Source organism: Phyllostomus discolor, chromosome 6 (assembly GCF_004126475.2).
Source record: "Phyllostomus discolor isolate MPI-MPIP mPhyDis1 chromosome 6, mPhyDis1.pri.v3, whole genome shotgun sequence".
NCBI lineage: Eukaryota > Metazoa > Chordata > Mammalia > Chiroptera > Phyllostomidae > Phyllostomus > Phyllostomus discolor.
The window spans coordinates 96,925,214-96,950,980 of record NC_040908.2 but is presented as its reverse complement, the minus strand read 5'-3'; the positions used below and the strand labels follow the sequence as shown (position 1 = coordinate 96,950,980).

At 38.6% G+C, this 25,767-nt stretch overlaps 1 protein-coding gene and 1 long non-coding RNA gene across 3 annotated transcripts in view; both read left to right on the top strand.

Annotated features, from left to right (window-relative positions):
* MAML2 (mastermind like transcriptional coactivator 2) overlaps nt 1–25,767 on the top strand; it is a 347,162-nt gene that overhangs the window by 86,319 nt on the left and 235,076 nt on the right. The gene's annotated exons all lie outside the window — the stretch shown is intronic.
* LOC118501224 lies at nt 9,337–25,179 on the top strand. Its single transcript, XR_004903839.1, has 2 exons — nt 9,337–11,705; nt 24,232–25,179. It is a non-coding gene; the product is annotated as an uncharacterized LOC118501224 (long non-coding RNA).

Below are 25,767 nucleotides of genomic sequence, written 5' to 3'. Positions count from 1 at the left end.
AAATGCTCCCCTCAGAGCCAGTTTCAAGCTACACAAATGCTTTCGTGGAGAGCTTACAGAATTCAGCTGGTTGGTCTTAACTAAAAGCATGGGTAGTCCTCTCATAGTAACAGCAGAAAATAGAGTGGCAACCATCCAAAGGAAATATAATGTGAGATTCATATGTAATTTAAAAATTCTAGTAGCCACATTTAAAAGAAATAGGTAAATTAACTTTATTAACTTTATTTAACCTAATATCTGTAAGTTATCATTAAAACATGTATTAAATAAAAAACAATTATTAATGAGTATTTTACATTCAGTTTTAATATTAAATTGCCAAAATCCAGTGCATTCTACACAAAAAGCACAACTAAGTATGGACTAGACACGTGTGATCAGTAGCCACCCATGCCTAGTGACTACCATATTGGAGAAGGCAGGTAGAAATAATTGGTTAAGTGGGTAGATGTGTTGATGGGAGGGTGTGCAAGTTCTCTTCTGTTTTCTCAGTGAAACAGGAAACGAGTTCATCTAGCAACTAGAAATAAGAATTGGACAGAAGGGGCTGGAGATTTGAGGAGAGAAGAAAAGGTATGAAAGAGTAATGCAGGATGGAGCTAGGAAAATGTACTAGAATTGATGCGGCACTGATGGCCCAGTTGAGGTTAGTGGTCCAGAATTCGGGTGAGACTGGCAATTTTGAGTGTGTTCTTTGCTCCAGCAACCTTTTGCTCTGCAGAGGGAGGAGTAGGGGCATCTATAAGGTGGACAAAGTTGGATTTAACTGGGGGGGAATTAATTTTCGGAAAGCTGAGGCCCGTCTACCAATTCGGTAAAAAAAAAAATGCTATGATTTCTCCATAGGAAATATGACCTTTTCCCTTTCTAATCTAGGCTTCACACATGCGGATTGGGGTGGGAGTATGAGCTGTTTAGCAAGAGTGTGTGGGAAGAGTTTAAAAGCACAGTGACATTATTATTTCAGCCCCTGATCTCCTATCTCAGAATTCTCTTAGCAAGCTCCCCAGACTTTATCTAGAGTTGCTTAACTGAGCTGTATGTGCCCCATCTCTTTCCTTACAAGTCATCAAACTGTTTACTATGGTTTATTATTATTGCATGGTCTGCATCTGATATGTACTTGTCAAAACTAAGTGGGTGTGTGGAGCTGACTCTACAGTTGTCGGAGGCTAGGAAGATGTTAATGAGGGCTCTCTGTTCCCTGTTTGTAACCTGAAGCTGCCCTTCAACAGAACAAATCAGAGGGTTTCCAGCCACACACTGAGGTCCTTATGTAAGAAGGATCACACGCAATTTTTGTCTTTGCAGAATTCCTCTCTGTATAATTATTCTTTTGATCATGCTACACATGAAAAGAAAAGCAACTGGGGGGTATGAATCATGTCCTTGTTTCATTTGGAATTAACAATTGAGACAGGGTGGGGATTCTGTGAGAACTGCTGGTCTGAGGGAGGTACCATTCTTAACTGACAAATTTGGTGCATCTCCTTAGTGGTATCCTGGGAGCAGACCTCAAAACTTATGTGAGTTACAGTGATCGGGCCACCATGGGTAACTACATTCCTGGGTGTGATGCTGCTGTAAGTGCGGTCTGAATTTTCTCTACTATACATGTGGGAAAACTTAATTGTTGCTCACCAAATAAATTAGGTACATTTAACTCCATCTGGACTTTTACTGAAATGTCACAGTAACTTTCTCACTGGTTTGATATAAGGGGGTTGAGAACCTTAGAGGATTTTCAAAATTGTCAGTTTACAAGGGGACTTTGTGATGCATCCAAGAGGTAGCTCATGTCCTCTCTTCCCTGATGCCTCCCTTGATACCTCAGACAGAATCAATCACTTGACCCCTCCTGCTCCTGTTGCATTTTGTGTATATTTCAACCATGTCCCTGAATGTGAAATCCCTTTCAGAACTTCATGCCTTTGCATGTGATGTTTCTTCTACCTTCCCCACCTGTAAACAACTCATTATCCTTCAAAATCCAGTAAGTAAAGTGTTCATCGAATGGATGAATGAGATGCTTTGCAGAGAAGAGGCCTTTCCTGAACTGATCACTCTTTCCTTAGGAGTCCTTGCACATTTGGACTATGCTTCACTTTTGGCATTTATCCAGTTCTTAACATTTGTTTATCTGTTGGTCTCTTTCCTGAGTCTCTAACTTTTTCTAGCATAGGGACTGTGCTTTATGTACTTTTGTGTCCCTAGTGCCTATTATAGGACCTGGAATCTGATAAGGCTTCACATTTTTATTGAGCGTGAAATGCAGAGAATTAAACATGATCACATGATTCTGGTGAATATAGAAATAGTTTAATTTGGGTCACAATTTCATAACCCATGCAAGCTTGTATTGAAGTAAATCAACCAACTTGATGCATTTCAAGTGAAACCTCAAAATGAGGATATATTGGTTTTAACCCAAAGCAGAAGTTTACATAAAGGATGTAACCTTTTGCCCTACACACTCAGGAATTAAATTAAAAAGAAATCTAAAAAACCATTTATAAGTAATTTCAATTTGAGGCTTCTAGGTATGTAAGAAAGGTTTATTTAAGGTTTAATAACCAAGTTTCATGTGGGTTCTTGTTTGGGAAAGAAAACTTTCACATGGCATTAATATACTGTAAATTGTGATTTACAAAAACATTCTCACATCCTGCCTAGGGTAAAATTTTAATTTGTCCAGTGAACTTTCCACTGAAAGAGAAAATGGCAAAACTGACAAACCAATCTAGCTATGTATGTTTTGTTTTGGAAACTTGCTATTCCCAAATGCTCCCTGAATTTATTTTTGCAAATTCTTTGGAAAATTCAAGAAAAATATTGGTCTTTGGAGAAATACCTTGAATGTTATATTTTGTATGTCAAAGGAGTATTGGATTTTTTTGGTGATACCAGTTTCATTGAATTTGTTTATTTTTGTACTACTCATTGTTTCTACAGTTTAGTATGTATGTTATTAATCTGACATCTGACACTTTAAGATATCTCATGTTCTGTACATTTCAATTGTATAAAAATAGATATGTTTTTTAAATGTTTTGTGTACATCTATCTCATTTGCTTGACTGTGACTGCTAAATAATAGGCATTTCAATATTAGGTAAATGGGTGGGTATTTGAGTAGTGGGTGTATGCTCCAGGTTTTGGGTACAAGCCACAGCTTTACTACCTACCAACTCTCTGGCCTACAGCAAATTAATGATCTAAACTCCTATGTCTTCAAATGTGCATGATGCAGCTTGACATAGGGTTGTGGGTATTAAATGAAATAATCCATGTAAAGAACTTTACATCACAAATGGTACAATAGTGAGGGCTCAAAAATGTTAGCTGATGTTATTACTTTGTTAACATAACAATAAATGGCTTTAACCAAATCACTCATTTTTTAAAAAATTAAGGATCAATAATAAAGCATGTAGAAATTATGAGTGTATTGATTGTAGTACATTTGGGAATACCAGTAACTTTCTAATCATTACAGCTCAAGATCTTCTGTTCATAAGAGTATAGTTAGTAACAGGAAGCTCCCTTTTCTACGTATGGAATTACAAGCAGAGCTTAGATATGAAAACATTCTTGTTCTCTACCATGGTACAACAGCTGGTTGTGTTATGTATCAGGTTTTATTAAAGCATCACAATTCTGTACAGTTTAAAATGTTTATAAATTCTAGGTAAGCATTCATAAAGCAGGTGTTTTTTCCCTCTCAGGTGACCCATGCTCTCCAGGGTGATGGTATTTTAAAAGATCTTTAATGGGGCCCAGATCATTAGGCAGTACAGCTTAAAGTTTTACTAATTTTCACTCCAGACATCTCGAGAAACAGCACGAGTTCTAGGCAAAAAATAAGCCACTGAGGTCTGCCTTTGGGTCAGTGTCCCAAAGAGAAGTTCCTCTGCGCAGAGGAAGGTCGGGTGGCTGGACTAAAGGACTTAGGTCTTGTTCAAAGAAGGATGGCTGTGAGCAAGGAACTTTCATCTTTGCCGGTAACTTGAACCACTGGGCCTTCCTTGGCACTGTGGAGTAAACACCACTCGGAGGCTGGTGAGAAAAGGATGTGGATCTCTCAGCTGATGGTTCCGGCGAGGTGGCGCGCGCAGACACGCGCAGATTGTTGGAACTGGAGCAGCGCCTCCTGCTCTTTTTCCATTGGAGTTGTGTTCCCGGCCCTTCGGGCAGGAAGCGCCTGCCATGTAAGGAGAGCCTGCAGTGCCCGGTGCCGGACCCCTCCCCCGCCTCTCGGCGGGACTTCCTTCTCATTGGCCTGCGGGCGGGCTGAGGCTTATCCCTGCGAAGGTTCGCATTTTTAAAATGTCTCCTTTTGTCAACTTGAGGTTTTCCAGAATTTAAAAGCGGAAAGGAAGAGAGGAGTACAAGGAAGCTATTAAGGATATATTAAATAAACTCTACTGGGAGCAAGTGTGTGTTTCAGAGAGAATCTGTAACTTTTGCAAGAGAAGTTTGGATTTTGCTTATTATTTTAACAAAGAGGGTGTGGTGTGTGTGTGTGTGTGTGTGTGTGTGTGTTTCTCCCTGAACTGGAGAAGCAGATGTTTAAAGGAGACAGGCAGGAAGCAGCTCTGACAAATGAAAGCATTTTTGATTGAATTCATGAGCTAAAGTTTCCTGCCAGTAATTCATTCAACCCTAGGCTACATAAAAAAGAAAACCCCATATAATTGAATTTTAATCACCTAACTTTTAAACATACAACCAGAACGGGCAAGTGGGCCTGCCACAGGTAAAAGTGAAATAGTGCTGTACGCTGATTTTAGATTATTTATTGCTAATTTTAAAAAGCTATGGTACACTTGCTTCACTGCTCCTCCTTTATCTGGGCCTGTGTGCCAGAGGCTATTCCTTATTGTCTGTATAAGCTAAAATTCTTCCTACAGATTTTTTTTCTTTAAGCTGTTTTGTGAGCAGGTGCAGATGGCTTTCATGAACTGAGCCAATTGAAACGTTCCGTCTCAGCCTGCAGAAACTGAAGTCTTAAAAAATGTACGACTGAGTTTTGTGCTGTATCTATAATTCAGCTGGAAAATGTTTCCCCATTTTATGATGAAATCTGCCACCTCTGTTTCTTCCTCTTAATGAATTTGGTTTGTTTACAGCCTTACAGAACTCTTGTCACTAAAATCCCACCCTCAACACTCCTCCAGTATTTTTTGAGTCTGATGATTTCACAACCAGAGCCATTGCAAAATAAGGGTAAAGGGGCATTTTTAAAAGTCCCTGGAGATTTTTAAGAACTATTTTCCTTTATTTTTTCTTCACAGTGTACTCAAGCAAACAGTTAGGAAGACTTAAAACATTGAGATTGTGGTACCTTTTTATAAGTACAATGTGAAATAAGTAACTTTTCTTAGTCAAGCCTTAGAATTTTAAACCAAGCAACAGGAAGTGGGTAGTGAATGGATGCTAAAAACCCTGGGTTCAGTGCTTAAATTATTGAGTCCTCCAGCAAACAAATGGAAGGGCAAGTTGACTCCTTTGGCATGCAGAAGGCTCTAGTGGCCCTGGTGGTGCTGTTCTGCACTCTAGCCACACTTACATGGGCACTAATGCAAGCCCATAAACCATAGCAACATAGCCAAAAGCCAGAATTGTAATAATGTACAGCACCCAGAACTGAACAACTCCCAGATATTACTGTTGTAACTGAACCAAAACACGTTTAAAATAGACATATTAAACTAGTTCAAACCAGAATAATACTTAAACATATTTTCTAAAATGATTGAACAAAACAAAACTAGGACTTCAAAAAGTTTCACAAACCTAACTCGAAACAAACCAAGAGCCCCTCCTTTTGGATCTGGGCACTGCTTGTGGGATCCCAGCAGGAAGTGAAGGGTTTGGACTCTGCACTTATGTTGACCGTCACATGGAGGACTGTCTCAGCGACACTGACTCAGGCAGAGTGTTAATGGGCAGTACCTACCTGTTATGTTGTCAGAGAGGTACAAACCAGAGGGCAGGGGTTCTCACCCTCAGCTCTATTAGCAGTTTGGACCAAATGACTCCTTTTTGTGGAGGGCTGTTCTGTGCATTGTAGGATGTTTAGCAGAGTTTCTGACCTCTAGTCCCTAAGTACCAGGAGCCACCCTAACCCGCACCCTGCCCCGTTCTCCTTTTTAACAATCAAAAATGTCTACAGACATTTCATCCCCTGTTGAGAACCACTGCGACAGAAGAGCAGTCGTCAGTCTCTAGCATTGTTTCAAAAGGGTTTTCAAGTAGATATTGAAAAGAAAAGCTATATACTTATCTGTCCAGAAGGATCACCTAGTAGAAAATAAAAGCCAGTTTTGATAAGTCCTCATTTCAGAGTTGCTTTTTCTACTAAAGCAAGAAATGCTTTGTGTTGGAAAGACCATGTACATAGTGTTATCTTCAGGCAAATCTAGTGAAAATACTGTAAGTTATTGGATACATTTATAAACACACACTTTTATGAAAACTCTACCTCATATCAACTTATGGTCTTGGTCATAAAATGATTCCGGAATTTTCTGACCACACTGCAGTCAGTGTTTATCTTCATTTTCTGAAAAGAGTTGCACAAGTATTTTAGCCTATTGAGTCTGACAGTATTTCTAGTTCACAGTCTAGGAGATGCTGTTTGATCCAGGCTCCCTACGTACCCTACGTGAATTCTATTACTATGTGCTGGAGTACTATTTTGGGAGAATTAGAACATCTTAATTATAACATTCTTTTAGTTTGAGTGTATATAGTGTATGCCTTTGAAATTAAATTTATAGTTATTCTGCACTTCAGTGAGAAGACTTTTCATTTTTATATAATGTAACAGCACCTTTCCCTTGGCAGTTTTCATTTGGTAGGAAGATCCTTTGTACATGAGAGTATTATTTGGAACAGTAGGTTTTGCCAAGATTGTAATGCAGTAATTGCATTTAAAATTGAGCTGTGCCAAAGCATTGTAAAAAAAATAATAAATCCACTAAATATATAATACTGACACAGACAGTTCCTCAGCTTTTCTTAATAGTGTGAAAAACAAACCAAATTTTCTATTTTTGTCTTTGAAGAAAACTTGGGGAATGAATAATCACAGGATAAAATTAAACAGCTAATCAAGTTTTCCAAATGGTATATTTTAATGGTGATTTGGTGTTCAAAGGTACATACTCTTAGCTTTTATTTAGCTTTTGTTATTAGCATGGATTACAAATCAAAGTGCTATAAAGCAACAAAGAAAAAAGTTATTGGTTAATATTTCCTCAAAGATTATTAGTAGTGCCTATGAAACCAGAGTAACAAGAAACACTCCCTTAATCTCAATCGATCACCACGACCACTTTGTTCAGATCCCTCTTTCACCAATGAGAAAACTGCAGCTCGGAAAGAGTAAGAAGACGTGGGTGGGCCCCTGCAGCTGTGGCAGTGGGCAGGGGAGAGGGGTCTGGAGGCGAGGAGCACTAATATTTGGGAATTTACTGGTATACCTACAGCACTGACCACCATTCTGCTCCATGTCATGACCGCCATTCTGCTCGAAGACATAGGTGCCACTGCCCTACATTCTTATATTAGAACACAGACTCCAGGTGGAGACTCCAAGTTGGCAGTGTGTAAATGGTAGCCCTTGAATTTGACACCAGGGCTTGTGACTTTTTTTTTTCCTGATTCCCTATATCTTGCATTCAAAAACATGAAGGAAATCAAAGGTATATCAATACCCACTAAACCTTGTATCAACTCTTAACCATGAAAAAGTTTAATCACATTACATTGTTTATATGGCCTGAGTCATTAGGAAAACAAAACTCTGAAAGTTCTTACCTCTGTCCCAGGATCTGCCCTTATTCTGAAATGGGCCAAAGCATCCAAAGGTTTTGTGTCACTCTGTCCTGTACTTCCTGAGCAGAGTCACCATAGAGAAACAAGAGCACTGACAACAAACGATGTCCTCCAACCGGGAGCCAACAGCTACTCTCACTTCCCTCTCTTCTCCTGCCATCACCCAGGGGTGGCAGAGAGCTGCAGCCCAGAGCCTTTTCCATCTCCTTCCAACATATTCAAGTATCTGTGCTCATGCTGTGTGCATTTAGAGAACAACACCACATTCATTTTACCAGAGGCCAAAGGATGGGACTGTAACTTACCAGTGTGTTCAAAGGGGGGAAGCTTAGATATTTAATAAATCAGTTCTGACATCCTTAAAAATGTTAGCATGATTTACATTCTTTGCTGAAACTGTAATTGTGTCAACCGTCCTCCTCTTGCCTGACCAGTCTGTGTCTCTTAGGTCTGATCATGGTGTCATGTGCTGTTTCAGAATTGGACTTTGGCCAGAATACCTCTTCATTCTGGTTTCTCCACAGCCTCCTAAAGCCCAAAGTTGCTGCTTACTCCTTTGGGTAATGAGCCTTCAAAAATTTCCATTAAATTCCTTATTGCTTAATTCTGTTCCTCCAAGAAGTTTCCATCAACCATATTCTACCAGTAACTCAATAATTTTCTAATTTTCTGCCCCATTTTGTGAACAGGTTCTTTATCTGAGTGGCTCTGTTCACACCAGACGCTTGAATAAGTCACATTTCTTGACTTTACTATTCTAGTAATTTCTGGCTCATTAAAACATTAGCAGACAAATACTATATGATCTCACTTATATGGCATCTAAACAACCAAACTCATAGAAACAGAATAAACTGGTGGTTTCCAGGGGCTGGGGAGGTGAGAGAATGAGTGATGATGGTCAAAAGGTATAAACTTCCAGTTCTAAGATGAGTTAAGTTCTGGGGATTTAATGTATAGTTTGGTGACTGTACTTAAGAACACTGTTATATGTATTGAAAGTTGCTGAGAGAGTAGATCCTAAATGTTCTCTCCTTACACACACACACACACACACACACACACAGTGGGGTGATGTTGGGGTGATGTGAGGAGATGGATATGTTAACTAACCTTATTGTGTGTAATCATTTTGCAGTATATACATTAAGTCCTCTCTTAACATCATCTACAGGTTTTAGGAACTGCAACTTTACGCAAAATAACGTATAATGAAACCATTTTTCTTTTTATGATCTCACCTATAAGTGTAACCTAATCAACAAAACAAATAAGCAAGCAAATATAACCAGAGACATTGAAATTAAGATCAAACTGACAGTAACCAAAGGGGAAGTGGGAGGGGATAATGGGGGAAAAGGGTGAAGGGTTTTCAGGAACAACTATAAAGGACACATGGGCAAAGCCAAAGGGGGTACGATCGAGGGTGGGAGGTGGGGGTGGCTGAGGTGGGGTGAAGTGGAGTGGTGGGGGGAAAACAGAGATCACTGTACTTGAACAACAATAAAAAATATAAATAAATAAGAAGCAACCAGTTTTACTAATTGTTATAAATAAGAGTTGAGTTCTGATGGCATATTTCTAGTCATAAAAACACCAAACTTCTAAATAAAGACCCAAAACATTTCTAATATTAAACATTGAAATAAATGTGAACTATACATGCACTTAAGAAAGATTAATAAAAACAAAAACAAGATTATTATTTTCCAACCTGCCTATGCCAGTTCAGGGTCATGGTGGCTAGAGTCAGTCCTGGTAGCTTAGGGTACAAGGCAGGACTAGCCCTGGACAAGACATCCTTCCATTGCGGAGCCTCTCCCTACACCCACACTCACTCAGACTGGGACCATTTAGATACAACGGTCCACCTCATGTGCACATCTTTTGGATGTGGGAGGAACCCGAGTCTGTGAAGAAAATCCACACAGATGATGGTGAAAAGTGGAAACTCCGCACAGTAGCCCCAGCAGGGAATCAATTTTTTTTCTAGTTAATGTTAAAATGAAATAGCATTGAATAAAAGAAAGCTATTTGAGGGCCTGATGTATATCAAATCATCACATTGTACATCCTAAGCATATACAATATTATATGTGCATCATATCTCAATAAAGCTGGAAAAAACATTAGCAAGTGTTAATATCATATCTTATCTAAAAGGGAGGTTTTTGTCTATGGCAATACTAACTATGATGACATCTAACATTGGAAAGAAGTTATTGGTCCAGAAGCTGGACCTACACTTTCTCTGTGAGAGGGCTTGGCACAGTGACATCCACAGCAGTTGTGGAAATGCCACTGTGGAGACAGTGAGGCTTGGATGCACAACAGAGTTTTCATTCAAAATCAGGTTCTTTTTCGCTGGTCTCCCAAGTTATTTCCAGACGTTAGCCACTTACAGAAATAATAAATCTTCTCTCATTTGGAAATTAAAAATATGTTTTTTGACTTGAAACACAGCACAAATATTCCTTGGCTTCATTTTGTTTTGTACCTGGTGAGCTTACTATTGCTCTTATCCTTTATACAGACCTGTCACTGGTTTCATATGTGAGGTGTCTGAGCATGAAGTGCCCAACTCACACTTTGCAATAGTATCTGTAACGGTTTTATCGTCTCTTCCATGTTAATGAAACCCACAGCTAAACAACTAATGCCCTGTACTCATTGCTTGTCCTCAGAGCTGAGTGTTTCAGGTCTAATTCTCTTTAGAACACAGCTGGCATGGAGTGTTCAAAAGCTCCTTTGGTTACTTTAACCACTTACATACTAATTTGGTGGCATGGAAAGCATTAGGCTGTGTCCAAACAAACAGCACAAAGCAGAATATTTAGCAATTTTCTGAACATTATCAATGGAGTAAGTCATTTTGGTTGATGTTTCTAGTTAAAAAACAGATGTTTGAGTTGTCAAGATGCTTCAAACTAAGTGTTTGTTGAAATAAACATTAGCTTAGCAGATTCCTTTCATTGCAGAAGCATTCTAAACAACAGGCAAGGTGTAAAATTTGGAAATCTGTGGGCCTTGAAGAAACTAGGAATGCTGTAAAAGATTATGTAGTTTTCCAAATGAGTTGTAAGTATAGCCAGACTTGGGACATGATTATTATATTAATGAATGAGGGAATGAATGGTTAAATTTTGTAACCATTTTGGCCTATACTGGATCGATTAGATAAATTTTGTATTCTTACTATATGTGAGTTCTGTAGATACCCTTCCTTGTTTACTCAGCTCTTCTTGTACATATTAGATATTTGACCCTGCAAGTAATGACCCAAGTGACCCCTTTCGTGTGGGCCCATACACACTTACAGTGATCCCATTTGAAGGTTTCACCTTTACTACCTTATTGCTAATGCTGATGTAAAAGTTTGGTCTGTAGGCACCCATAACACAACTGGCAAGCAGGGTAACCTTTCAAGCAATGTGGAAACTGCTGTTCATTGGAAGAAACATAAGTATTCATGGGACATTTAGTATGTGCCTAACAGTTTGCTAGATTTTATGAAAAACAGCTTCACCCATGGGGAGCGGACAACCTAATTGGAGGAAAAATCCAACTCACATGGAACAATTAGAAGAAATGAAAGGTATTATGTGGTACAGGTTATTAGAGCCAAGGATAATAAGGTGTTAATTGTGTGGGATAGACAGTAAATCTCAAAGGAGTGGAAGACCGTGGAGATCAACATGGGCTGAGGTCACCCGGAAAGCCTTTCAAAACAAACCAGCAATCTTTATAAGCCCCTTCTGTGTTCAGAGCATTGTGGAGCTAGGGAGAAGGGTGATCACAGAGATGGGACTTAAGCAGGATCTGAGAGGATGAGAAGAGTACTGACAGGCCAAGAAGAGAAGGTAAAATACTATAAAATACAGAACTCGAGGGGAGCGGTGGGGACAAGGAAGACCCACAGCTATGATAATCAGCTTAACATTTCAGCCTTCCTTTGAAAGTCCTTAGGCTGATGCAGATACCACCAGCTTAGGTTTTTTAAAATTCATTTTGTCTCGTGCTTGGTCTGTAGAATATTAGCATCCAGTTCAGAGGTGTCTCTGCAAGAGAGAAAAGCAGATAGTGCTGTTCTTAGGGATTTTGGAAGATGATCCAGCAGAAATGATAGACAGTGCACACAAATGTCTTTTGCTTGCAAAGAAAGGTGCCATTGAAAACAAAGGTGCCGGCCAAACTGTATAATGTAAATGCAGAGAATTCAGCATACAACAGCTGTTTCTGAGAAGATGGTAACCAAGCTCTGAGTGCTATTCATAGGGTTGGTTCTCTTTGAGTTTTATAAAAACTCTCAAGTGGCTTCATTTGTTAGGCACTCTTTCTGTTTTAATATATAATGTTTTAAGGTGAGAGAGCATTCATTATGCTTTCTAAATTCCATGCGTGCTTGTTCTTATTCAATGTTCCCTGCTATGGAGACTGGGAACCTATCATTTCTGGTTCAGAGACTTGGTGTTAGTTTTCCCCAAACACCTTTATTTTCCAGGCAGGAAAGAAATGAAAAAAAAAAAGTTTATTTTGAAGATAACAGGCTTTTTGGTTTAAAAATCCTAGCCACTAACATTGAGATCTAGTGCACTTTCAGCTCTCTCCTTAAAACTCTTCAGGTGATTTTATGTTTAAGGAAACATAACACCTCAAGGCTTTTATTCTGTCATGGTAGCAATTGCAAAAGATCCTTCGGTTCTGTGGAAAGTTTAGGAGGGAGAAGACCATGCTTGGTCTATTACCATTTCTTTACTTTTGCAGCCTTATGCCATGCGTCTAGAGAGAAATTGTATAATGCAAAATATTCCCATAGCACCCAGGTTCTGACAGTGCACAGCCCCATTCTTACTGAAACAGAGCAGTTCCACCCTTGTCATCAATTGGAAGGGGTCTTTTGGTGAGAGGACTCCGGCCACTTCCCGCAGGATCCCAGAACCGCAGCAGAGCTAGAAAGCTCACGTACCAAAACCAGGACAGAAAAGAGTATTTATCTCTGGCACGAGCGGTGCAGCGCATCTGTTGTAGGAAAGTGTGGGCCAGATGTGCTGCCTTGTCTACAAGAGATTTCACTGCTGTTTACATTTGCTCCCCAGCTCTCGTCTGCAGCTTTCTGGCATATCCGTGATACAGTAGCAAGGGGGATCACTTGGTTGTTAAATGCTTGAAATGATGTAAAACATGTCACTGTGAACTGGGGTTTTGAAGAAAGATTTTTTTCAAATTGATTTGGATTCTTTTTAAAAACCATACTATATTACAAGGAAAGGTCTTAACCCCCCTTGTAACCTAGGAAATTTAGAGGGAATTGATAAGGAATAGATGATCACCCAGGCTAACCCTCCTTTTTTACAGATAAGAAGCCAGACCTGAGGACAGTGATTAGCTGTCCAAGTCATGAAGCAGTTTACTGACATAATTGAGTCTAAAATCCAGTTGTCCTGACTTTCAGTCTATAGCAGTGATGCAAAAGAGAAATTATTCCTCTAGATCAGGAGACAGCACACTTTGTTCTTTAAAGGCCAAATAGTAAATATTTAGGCTTTGTGGGCCATATGGTTACTGTTAGAACCAATCAACTCTGATCTTGTGTCCAGAAGTAGCCATATACAATATGTAAACAAGAGTGTGTCTATGTTCCAATAAAACTTTATTTACAAAAACAGTTAAGGGGCCAAATTTGGCCCACAGGCCATAGTTTGCTGACCTTTGCTCTAGATCTGAAGGAAGAAAATCAGTGTGAAAGTCTCCTTGGGAGGGTCTCTATTTACCACATCCAAGTTTGATCTGTCATGGAGAATGTCAGTTTTTAAAAGGTCCAGAGGGTACTATTTGTTCGACAAGATTGCTCTGACTCAGGCAAAACTGATTCTTTTTATAGCTTTCCTGAGAAAAGAGAGTTTATTAGAATTTCAAAGTATTGAAGAATCATTCTTTAGGATTGTCCTTATGTCACTGTTGTTCCACATAAATGTAGAAGATTTATGTTCCTATATGCCTTTCAGAAGTTAAATACTTTCACAACAGAGATCTTCTATCATCATTGTTGGGTTTTGCTAACTTGAATAATCTCTTAAAAATCTAAGCATATGTTTTTTCAGAAACAGGGTTCCAAAGAGTTTTCCAGTTTAGCAGCAGTTAAGAAATAGAAATGTAGGAAACATTTCCTAAAAGTCCCTTATTTTTTATGGAAAATTATTTTTCAAACATAAAGAAAGCTTGAAGTTTTTTAAGTTTGCATGCATATGCACACTGAGAGAGAGAGAGAGAGAGAGAGAGAGAGAGAGAAAATCAGTCATCCTACAAGGCAAATCAGAGGGGATGCCTACCACCATAATAGCTGGCCTAGAATGAAAACTTTCTTTCCCATTAAAACTACTTGATAGCCTAAGACATCCTGGAGTTAGATGAGCACCCTTACTAAAGCAAATTTATAGGGCACTTCTACTCCGTACGCATATTTGTTTGAAAAGTGATTATTTAGGAAGTACATTAGTGTTGCTGGTCTCAGTACAGAATCAAGACTTAAATGGAGGGTGGAAAAACACATAGAGGAGGATGGAAGCAGTGTTGACTGTGACCAGGAGTGGGGAGAGAGGCTCGGTTCTAACTAACCATGCACTCACTGCCAGCATTTCATCTGAGCAGTGCAGACTCTTCCTTCAGCCTGCCTCCCTCTTTCCTTCTCCCTCCTGCTCCTCCTCACTTCTGTTTGGTGCTCCTCACCCTTCCTCTCTTTCTACCACCAAATATTGACCTGGAGAACATCATTTTAATTATTTTTTATTTCCTTCTTCACTTGAATATTCCAAAGAATGAAGGAAAGCACATAAATATCTAACTTTTTTCGCTAGGAATGTTACTTTTTCAAAGGTAAAAGTTTTGCCTATTTGTAAAGATTATTTGGAGAGTAATTGAAAGGAAAGTTATCTATTTAAAAGTTTCTTTTTTAATAATTTCTTTAGTAATTAACTACCATAGAGCCTCACTTGCTATGGCCATATTAGTCTTTAGAAAGAATTTGGGATAATATAGAACTTTAGCATTCACACTTGCTTTCCTTTTGATGATGATACTACTTTTTTTCTTTCTCAATTTGCTTCAAAAGTTCATATAAATCTTCTCATTACATAAATGATAGCATTAAAAAATTGGTCTTTAAAGGCAAATAATCAAAACATTAATATCCTTCTCCTGAAATTAGGCATGGAATAGGTTATTGGGTTTTATTTTATTTTGTCTTGTTTCATTAAGCTTATAGTTCAAAACTTCAATTACAAGACTTATTTATTACTTTTCTCATCAATCTCCAGGTATTTCTGAAGGGAGTAAAGGTATATAGCATGTGGACCAATCTGTAATTCTAAGACTAATAACATGACCCAGCATTCTGGCCTCCAATCTGCAGACCCATGTCCTCTTACTAGAAATTCCTTTCCCCTCCTTTCAACCCACCTACGTCCTACTCAAACATCAAGTGCCTTCTTAAGACCATAGGCCTTTAGGTATCCCTCCTTGGATAATTGCCTACCACAATGATCCTTACTTACGTTCTCGGAATTTCTGTAGCACTTTTAGTTTGTGCCAAACAATTCCTTACTTAATTACACGTTATCTTGGATCACTGTCTAGTGGTTTAAAGCACAGTGCTAAGCACATAATCTGTTCAGCCATTTGAAGGAAAGGCAAATGGCTCGTGAGAGCCAGAGCTGTGATACTCAGGGAAGGCCACAGCACCCACGGGAGGAATCATCAGTGCAGGATTTGTTGAAGTCTAGCTCTGGCCCTGAGACTGACAAGAACAATGACTGGAATGTTAGGAGACCACGTGTTGCTATGTCAACCAGAGGCAACCTCGCCTTCTTTACCTGATTCACAGAGGCTGGTTAGAATGCTAGTTTATTGGTTTTCAGTATGAAGTTATTACTATTATATGCTAGACACTCAAGTCCTCAGGCCAATGCATCATCTACTTTTGAGTAAACTATGTGATTACAATTATAACCACCAGAACTCTTGGTGAGCACAGAATCGATGCACAAGTGGCTAGTCAAATGATTGGAATGTTCAGAGGATTAGAGCAAGGAGACCAGTGATACATTTTTACCACAAGATTTTGCCTGCCCACAGGCAGGTCATGTCCTTCAGTGGGATAAGCTTGGATGCTAGACAGTGCTTACTTGGATGATTACTCTGTGAGTCTCTCAGTGATACTATGAATGACCAAACTTCTTTTCTAATGGCACATTTTTCCATAAACTCTTTATTATAGCTGGTCAGGTTCCATTCAAGTCTTGTAGTTAGTTTTTTTAATCTCTGCCCTGATCCACTGTGTGTAGGGAAGCCTTGTTTTTGTTTGTCCCAAGTCCTCAGGGTGCCTCTCACTGTTGCCTCTCTCTTCCTCCTACCGTAGGTACCACTAACTATTGAATGACTGACTCCAGCTCCAGTACAAAATCCTTAATGACATAGACTGCAGAAACATTCATTATTTAGCATTAAAGACACAAGTATATTTTAGCATCTGCTCTATTCTAGCATTATTGAACTTAATAGAGATATACAGAGATGTAAAATGCAGTCCCTTTCCTTAGAGACTTCCCATTTAAAAGATAGGTGTATAAAACAAGTACGATCAAGTATTTGGGTGCTATGATAAGAAAGGATGGTGGGACATTAAATGGGAAATAAGTTATTTTGACTTGTGGGAATCTGGAGAGTTTCATAGAGAAATATATTGATTAAAATAGCTTACATACACACTTTTTAATTATAGATTGCCTTAGATATCAATTCAAATTATTAAAATATTGACCTCTTTCTCATTCATGTCACTTCACTTGTTATTAAATACTCATGCCCAGTCTAAGTTTGGAATGAAAGTGTCACAAGACACATCTTTCACTATTTCCTGATTTACTAAATATGGAAATGTAGCTCAGGACCTGAGCATTTGGTGGCCTCATGTGACCACGGGAACATTAAATAAGGAAGGAAGTGAGAAGTGAATGTGATGATCTCCTATCTGGGTAGAGAAGTGGGGTTTTAATTAGCCAGGCAAGTGTCACATCTATTCTACAGATATCACAGCACATTGAGCTGAGTATCGTCCTGTGTCCTGACAGCCTTCCCCAAAGATATATAAGTATAAAATCAGAGAGCCTAGATACTCTGTAGATCTCAGATTGGCCAAAACAAAATCAGTGAAATCTGATGTTGGCAGTCTTGAAAATCAAGAAATCCAAGAGACAGTCATCCTAGTATGCTTTTTTTAGTAAATCATTTTACATCTTTGTGTATTTAGTCTTAATCTCTGCATAGAGGACATATAAAGAAAATCAGATGCAATCCTGTTCTTCCAACATTTTAACTACTTCAGTTTCCTAAACTGAAAAGAAATGTGTATAAATCATTGAAATAACAATAGGTACAAATCTTTGAAAGAGCATTAAGTGAAGTAACGTATTTAAACTAAGAACCAAGATGTGCAAATATATACACACACATACAAAAGAGCAAGATGTATAAATCTTTGAAAAAGTTTTTAATACATTTTGATGTGAACTGGAACTTTTTGTACAAGTATCATCATGTCTATATTCTAAATAGAACAAGATTTTCTTTTTAAAAAGTGGGAGCAAGGGACAATCAGTTATATTATGAAAATTTTTTCATTAAATGGTCCATATTTCAGTAAGTATTTTTAAAGCTATTTCAATTTTCACATTATTCTATTGAGGATAACAATTCTGAAAACTTGCTAATTATTGATAAAAGTAACATTTGAACCCTAAGCATAATACTTTTTTTTATTTCAGAAAAGGTTTCTCTAGTTCTAGGATACTAAACACAGCAAATAAATTTGTGTTTTCCATATCCACACCCACCTTCCTACCTTTGGTATCTATCTATGATTTTGCAAGACAAAATGTTATAGAAAAGTGAACACCAAACAACTATATTTCTCTGTAGCCCCAAGATTCCACAGTTCCTCCAAAAATTAAATAAGTACCCCAAAGAATGTAGAACTTCTGGAATAGCAGACTGTACTTTTTGGGGTGGTATAATGGGATGAAGTACTCTTTCAGATTTTTATTATCTGTTGGTCTGAATAAAACATTTGTAAGTTCTTATGTGAATGAATTGATTTATATGTATTGATCATTTGTGTTCAAGGCACCAAGGTGCTGTGGGGATAATACAAATAGAAGTCTGTATTTCTATACCCAGGACATTTACAGTCCAGTTCAAAAGACTAGACACATAGTGGGAAATGCTTTATAACATGACACCCCAGGCGCTGTCAGACAAAGGAGCCTCTACGTAGCAAGGGGTCATTCAGAGGGCTCTGTGGGCTCCTGGGGTTTTGGAAAGCCTCCTGGAGGAAGACATGGGACTCCTGCAGGATTCTCCCAACTGCTTCCAAAAGTAATAATAATAATTAGAAAATACTCAAAGGTATAACAATAATTGTTCTTTCTAGGAAATGGCTACATTTTATTTCTGTAAGTATTTAAGAACATTTTCAATTTTGTATTATTTTCTTCCTGCCATTCCTAGATGTCATGGTGGTTTGAGTTAGATTTGTGATTTTCTCCTCTTTTGACTTATCTGAGAAATTTTGGCACTAACCAGGTTTGGGATGTTTTCGTTCAGACATTCTTAAGTTATTTGGTAAGGAGTAAAGTCTTTGTTGCATTTTTTTGCTCAGAAACGGCTTTTACTTTTCTCTTTCTTTGTTTAAACTCTGAACTCAGTAAAAGCTTGCTATTTTTATAGACTGTTCTGCAAAGCAGTATCTTTAGAGGTGAGAAAATAAAACATTTTTTTCCAACTGAAAGTAGCCATATTTAGGGAGAATATTTAATATGTTTAAAAGATATCAAAGACAACCTTACAAGAGAATGCATGCACATGGTTACATAAAAGAGAGACTGGTGCTTTCGATGCCCATACCGGCAGGCCTTAAAATTGCTTGTGAACGACTGGAAACCATGGCCAACTGCCAGCCAGAAGCAACATCACCAGAATGGAATTCACAGTTACACCGCTAAGACTTATAAATACAGTGAGGGTCCGGGAGCCAGGACCTTCAGGCAACTCAGGCTTGTCTGGTCTGGTCTGGTCCGGCTGACTGAGCAAGCAAGGCCTCTCTTTGCATGGGGCCTTCCTCAGCGTCAGTGACTAAACTCATTTATCCCCTAAGCTAAAACGTCCCAAGGGATAGGGGAACAATGGCCATCCTTTTTCTGGCCACTCTTAGTTGGGGCAGGCAGTCATCCTGAGAGGAAAGTCAGGGGGCACATCATTGATCCAAGGACAGTATTTGTAAGTTGGGAAAGTGGAACCATTTTTTAGTGTGACTTCATATCACTTTTGGCTTGGCCCTTCAGAGACACTGTGCCCAATTCTAGGAACTGAGTGCTGTCATCAAGGAGAAAAGTAAGAAATTAAAGACCTGTATCCGCAGGGAGTTGTAGGAAACCAAAAATGCAACCTGGTGATGGCTGGGCAGGTGGGTAAAATGAGCTGAGGCCAGTACAAGCGAATGAAGTAGCCAAGGTGATGGGAAACCAGGAGTGTCCTGGAGCTTAGCAGAGATACACTCAATGAATCCTTTCTCACCATCCTCCTGAACCTGAAGGAAAAAATTAGGGAATTGAGTTTGTGATGATTACATTCAATGGAGGCAGAGTCCGAGGCAAAAACAACAATGAAAATAATAAATTCTTATTTCATGCCAGGTACTAAGCTAAACACGTTCGATGCATTTTCTCATTTAAACTCCTGACAGTCATGGGAGGAATCTACCACTGTTTTACTCATGAGGAAACTGAATCTTAGAAAGGAAAAAGTATGCCAAAGGTCACATAACTGGATAGTGAGAGTATGGTCTTTGTACCAAAATATGATTAACTTTAGAGTGAAGTTCAGAACACACACTGTACTGCTCACTTGCTCGCTTATTCCCATATTCACATATGTATTGTAAACACAGTGTGCCAGGAGCTAGGCTAAAACAGAGGGAGAAGAAAAGACACTCAGCCCCTCTGTTCTCTTGGCATGAAATTTACAGTCCAGTCATGGATGAGATATATATTCATGAAATAATCACATAAATATATAGCTGTGAACTATGACACGTAATACTAAGGAAGGGTGATAGGGACAAGAGAAGGACTAGATACTAGGATAAGCATAGCCTTGTTACTAAAGGGACTATGAACTATATGATAAGTAGTATTAAGGAAAGGTATATGTGTGTGTGTGTGTAGGCATGCTAAGAAAATGTGATTATTTTGGAGGGTCAAGGAGAATTTCCCAGAGAACGAGACATAAGCATTCGGATTGGAAGGATTAAAAGTAGGTAACTATGCAAGGAAGAGAACATGCTGGTTGAGTGGGGGGAGGGGGGCACCAGGAGGTTCCAGAGCCCCCACAGCTGGAGAGAGCTGATTCTATGAATACTTATCAACAGATAATGCACGCTACTGGTTTGTCACTTTTGTTGTGTTTTATATTCCTCAAACTTATGAACTTAAAACTTCTTACTGTTTCCCAAATGAAGTGATAGGAAGATATTCTCGCTGTTCTTTATGTATTTTTTATTTGTTTTCCACTAATTTTATCTGACTTTGCTTTCAAGGTTTTAGAGAAACAAGAGCCACATCTGTCATTGTTGCATTACAGTCTCTAAGATTACATACAAATAGATAGTTAAAAAGGCATTTTATGACAAAGAGAAAGAGGGATAGTAAAATAGTAAATGTAATTTCATAGAATAACTAAATGTAGTTGCTTTGAACTGATATGCTCAATTAAGAATTGACATTACTATAAAAAATCTTATCTGTATATATCACATGAGCTAGGAAATAGATTCATTTTTAATTTTTGCTAAGTGAAGCTTTTTGATATTTCTTGAAACTAAATGGAAAAGTTTCCAAATTAATGCTCATCAGTTTGGCATGTGGGGGAAAAAAATCTTTTCCTCTGAAGCAGCTTTTCCAGGGAAGAGATTAGTATTAATTAGGGGATGTTTTACTAATGGAATATTTTTCTTGCCATTGATGTCACTGTCCTTCATCCCCGAGGACAGCATTATTGACAGAGCTGGTGCTTACGTGTGGTGGACTGTAGGCAGACGACCACTTCACAGAGTTCCAGTTGCCACACATGCCGAGACAACTGATTGTGGTTTAAGCCTGATGCTGCTTGTCAGGCCCACCCTGGTTTGGAGCTCTTACCTGTTCGAATCATAATCAGCCCAGAGCCTGGAATTCCACTCATAGTTTTTCACTATTACACAAAATAATTCTTAAAAAACACTTTACACAATTCAATAGGGCTCCTCAGACTGACATCAGTCCTTTTATTGTCTGTGGTGGATAAGAGGGTGGGGAACCCTGTGCCCTACCTTATTTATGGTGGTATTTCTAGGACCTGGAGCAATGATTGGCTGATAGCAGAAAATTTACGTATTTTCTGTTTTAATACATATTCATTAAATAACTAATTGACCAAATGAGTGACAGTCCTGCCCACTGCAGTTAGCCAGAGGTAGGTTCCAGATCATGACTTTTGATAATCACCTCAAGTTTTCTTGCTATTTTCAGAAATTAGTAATTATAGATTTTAAACTAAGAATATCTACAGTGAGAATGCTTATATTTCTATAATATCTCTATAGTTAGCTGTTCTGAATGATGTAATGAATTATCTCAAAATCTAGTAGCTTAAAACAACTAGCATTTATTATCTCACCATTTCTGTAAGTCAGGAATCTGGGAGCTCATTAGCTGGAGGGCTCTGGGTCTCTCCTGAGGTTTCAGTCAAGCCTGCTGCTGGGGCTGCAGCCATCTGAGAGCGGGGTAGGCTTGGAGGACCTACTTCCAAGCTCACTCAGGTGGCTGTTGGCAGGCCACCTCACCATGTGGGCCTCTCCATAGGGCAGCTTGATTGTCCTCATGACATGGCAGGTGGTTTCCTCCACAGTGAGTGACTCAAGAGAGATCATTTTTATCATCTAGTTTCCCAAGGTACATGCTGTCACTTCTGCTTTATTCTATTCCTTAGAATGGGAGTAAGTACTGAGTCAAACCTACATTCAGGAGAAGGGTAACTAGATCCTACCTTGGAGGGAAGGAGTATCAAAGAATCTGTGGACATTTGAAACTACTAAAATACCTAAGTATTGAAATCCTTCCAATATATTAACATAAATTGCATGTTTTTTTAAGTGCTACAATATATCACAATGTTTGTTCAATTTGTCAATAAGTGCTTTTAGACAAAGTGCTTTTCCTGGAAATTAGCAGACTTTTAAAATATAAGTAATGCCATTTTAGAAAAGCAACCAAAAAATCACAAAATCATGAGAATAAGATTTAGCAGTACTAGAAGAATCCAAATAATGGCCTTTATTTTATTTTATTTTTTGTCTTTTTATTTTTCTGAAGTGGATTTCAACAAATTCAATCTTTAAAACAATTGAGAGCATCCCCTTTGTACCAAGTACTGTGTCACATGCTGTGGGAATGGGGCAGGCATGCGTGTGAAAGGTGACAAGTGCAATCTACCTCCAAGAAGCTGATGGCGGAGCAGAGATGCTGGACACACACACAAAACTTGATATCAATACCAGGTTCACTGTAATGAGCTTCCTAATAGAACTACATAGAAAGTGCAGTGGGAACACAAGGAGAAAAAAGTTTATTGGAACTGAAAAAAAAAGAAGATTTTGCAAGAAGAGCCACTTGAACTCATCTTGGCAGATAGAGGCCCGCCAAATAGGAAGAATTACCAGCATGGAGACTGTGCCCATAGTAAAGACATAGAAGTAGGAAAGTATATATTTCCTGGGAGAATAGTCTTGAGGTGGGAGGGAGGCTGGAATTTAAGACTGGAAGGAAGAATGGGAGTAGTTGGATGCCATAAAAAATAAACTCTGGGCAGTAGAGCGCTACCAATGGATTTCAAACAGGGCGATTATTGAATAAATTATCAGACTGATACTTTAAGAATTAAACATGTGGTAAAAATAATAATTATTGTTATTTATTTAATACTATCTATAGTGCACTTTGCATGAATGCATGTATTCATGTATTATCTTCAGTCCTCAGTGCACCTTATGGGTGTAGATATTTTCATCAACTTTTTACTGATCAAGCAACTGAGGCTTAAATAGTTAACTAAATCACCTTTCTAATGAGCACTGAAATTACAATAAAATCTAGGATTGCACAGTACAAAGATTCATGTTTTTAACATACATGTGTAACTCTTTCCTGTATTATGAATAAAAAATGAGAGATATTGAAAAATACATATAGGTTGTCAAAAAAAATACTATAAGAAGCTGTTTAGGGCCCAAAGGATTTAGTATTCTTGTTTCATACTCTTCCGTGTCTCTCTCTATAAACCAGATCGCTCTACTGAGAGCACACACCAGGGTGCTGGGGGGAACATCCAGGCCTGTTGAACTGAAACCAATCAACATAAGAAAATAGTTCAAAATAATGGCACTGTTCTGAGCTTCCAGAAAAGGAAAATACCTCAGCAGATCTGCCACCTAATATTTTCTGGGCTCGGGGCAAGAGAAATGGAGGCCTACATACCATACATCTATTGAAAAGTTTTAAGTCAGGCTGCTAGTTACATCAAATAGTCTCTGTCCTCCTACACTGACAAATATATGTACATAATAACACACTTGAAAAAATATATAGAAAACCATGATTGTTATATCTAAAAGTCAATTAAATATCCAGTGACTGAATTTAATTATCATTGTGCACATCTGGATATTCTGTGGTCGGGTCGGTAATGTTTCCATGAACAACAAAATTAAGCTATATACAATTTTTAATTATTAATTCATAAAATAGATATTATCACCTTCATTTCTACAAAATCCTGATTTTAATGTTGTAACAAAGATTTTCATATAACTTGTCTTCTATTGACCATGATTCAAATTATAGATTCTAACATTAAAAGTAAAATGTAATTCTATTCAAGGTATACACAATTTGAATACATATTCATCAAAAGTGTAAGTATACACAAACATGAAAAAATAAAAATTTTTTTGTTCCCAAAGGTTCTTTTCTAAAATCATCAATTTTCTGTAAAATAAAAGGTAAACTTCAAAGTATAATTAATGAATGTAAAATTTAAATGATTCAAATGAAGTTGAAATTTTATTTTCTGGAGACTTAATGAAATCTTATTAAAGATTTTGGTAAAGACAAAACTATTAACAATTCTTGCCTTCATGGTTGATCTACAGGATTGCTATGATACAGGTCACTTGTAGCCCTACACATATTATAATAGAAAGAGTAATACTGCTTAATATTACAAGATGTTCTCCTGCCACAGAGTGAAACCCTTGGGAACCAGGAATTCAAACATGAAAAGAAGCAGCAAACGGGAAGCTAGCTACTCCTGGGAAATGATGCCTCATTATCCTTTGTATTCATGCTGACAGGAAAGACTTGACAAGTTGTGACTGTTTCTTAACCTAAACGCTTCTGCTGCCCCAAAAGCCCCACCCTCCAAAGATGTGTCCCCTGACCTCCAGAAGACAGCTTCCCACCCTCAGGATGAAGCCAGTTCTGTCTCCCAAGACTCAAGGCAAGACATCAGGGGAATCACCCCACTGGAGCCTGAATAGTGCTCCTCACATAGTGGTTGGATGTTTAGGGTGGTTTGTGGGGCTGTGCAGCACTGAGCACTGAGTTCCAAGGGACCACGTGTCCTCTAAATATATTTTGTGTGTGTTTGTGACCCTCATGGCTCCCCAAAGTGCAAGGCCCAGGCTCCAAGGCTGGTGATGCTCCTGAGCGTCACTTGTGATTGAGGTCTCCACAGATTGCAAGAGTGGAAGGACCCCTCAGGATGATGTAGTGGGTGAGGGCTGGTGTCAGAGGGAGAGGCTGCCAGCATGAAGTCTTTACCTGTAAATATTTCCCATTGTGAAATAGCCTGGTCTTCATAAAGTCACCAGATTCTACCAGGAGACAATAAAAGATTACAAGGGTCCAAATAAATATGTAACAAAGTGGAGTCGGAAACTGGGAGAAAATGAGGTGAAACACAAGAGAATGATGATCAGAAATAGGGAATGAAAACCAGTCAAAAATGGAGACACCTGAAAAGCAGCTCTGGAAACTTCACTCACTACTGCTGTACAAGAGACCTGCTCTAGTCACAGCTGCCAATGTGACAATATTTGGCTGTTTTGTATTTACACTGAAGTACAGAGACTTTGGAAACCTTCAAGAGTGAATTCAGTACCAGAGAACAGTATTTAAAAAAAAAAAAAAACTTGTCTGAACTGCCCCTCAGGTCTTTCCTATGCTGTTCAGAAGCAAACAGCCAAATAGTGATTTCGGTTTTGTGGTTAAAGACAACTACTATGCAACTTCTCAAGTGGTTCCTGGCTATCCATATTTTATCCTTATAATTGAAACAATATTTCCCGATTTTTTCAGAGTAATAATTTTAAAGGTGGGGTCTCTAACCTCCAGTACAGCCTGGCCCCCACCATGTTGCACTGTTCCCAAATAACAAGGGGATTTGGAACAGATGGGGCAGCCCGGAGGCTGCAGGATTGGGGTTTTGCTCATGCTGCAAACTCCGACACTAGAGAAGGAAAGGCCCAAGGCTATCTCTGAGTCTTGATGGGTTTGGAATGACTTTAAAGTTATTAATCAACAAAAATAAAATAGGCGGGAACATGGGAGCTGTTGTTCTCTGTGGGCGACCACAGAGTGGCAAGGTCAGTTGTTGTGAATTTAATTAATAAGAGACCATGAACTCTCTACCCATGGCTATGTCACTGGCTTGCTGGGTGGCTGCATTATAGACAGTGCTGTGCTGAAATCACTATTTATTAGTGACCAAAGTATAGTG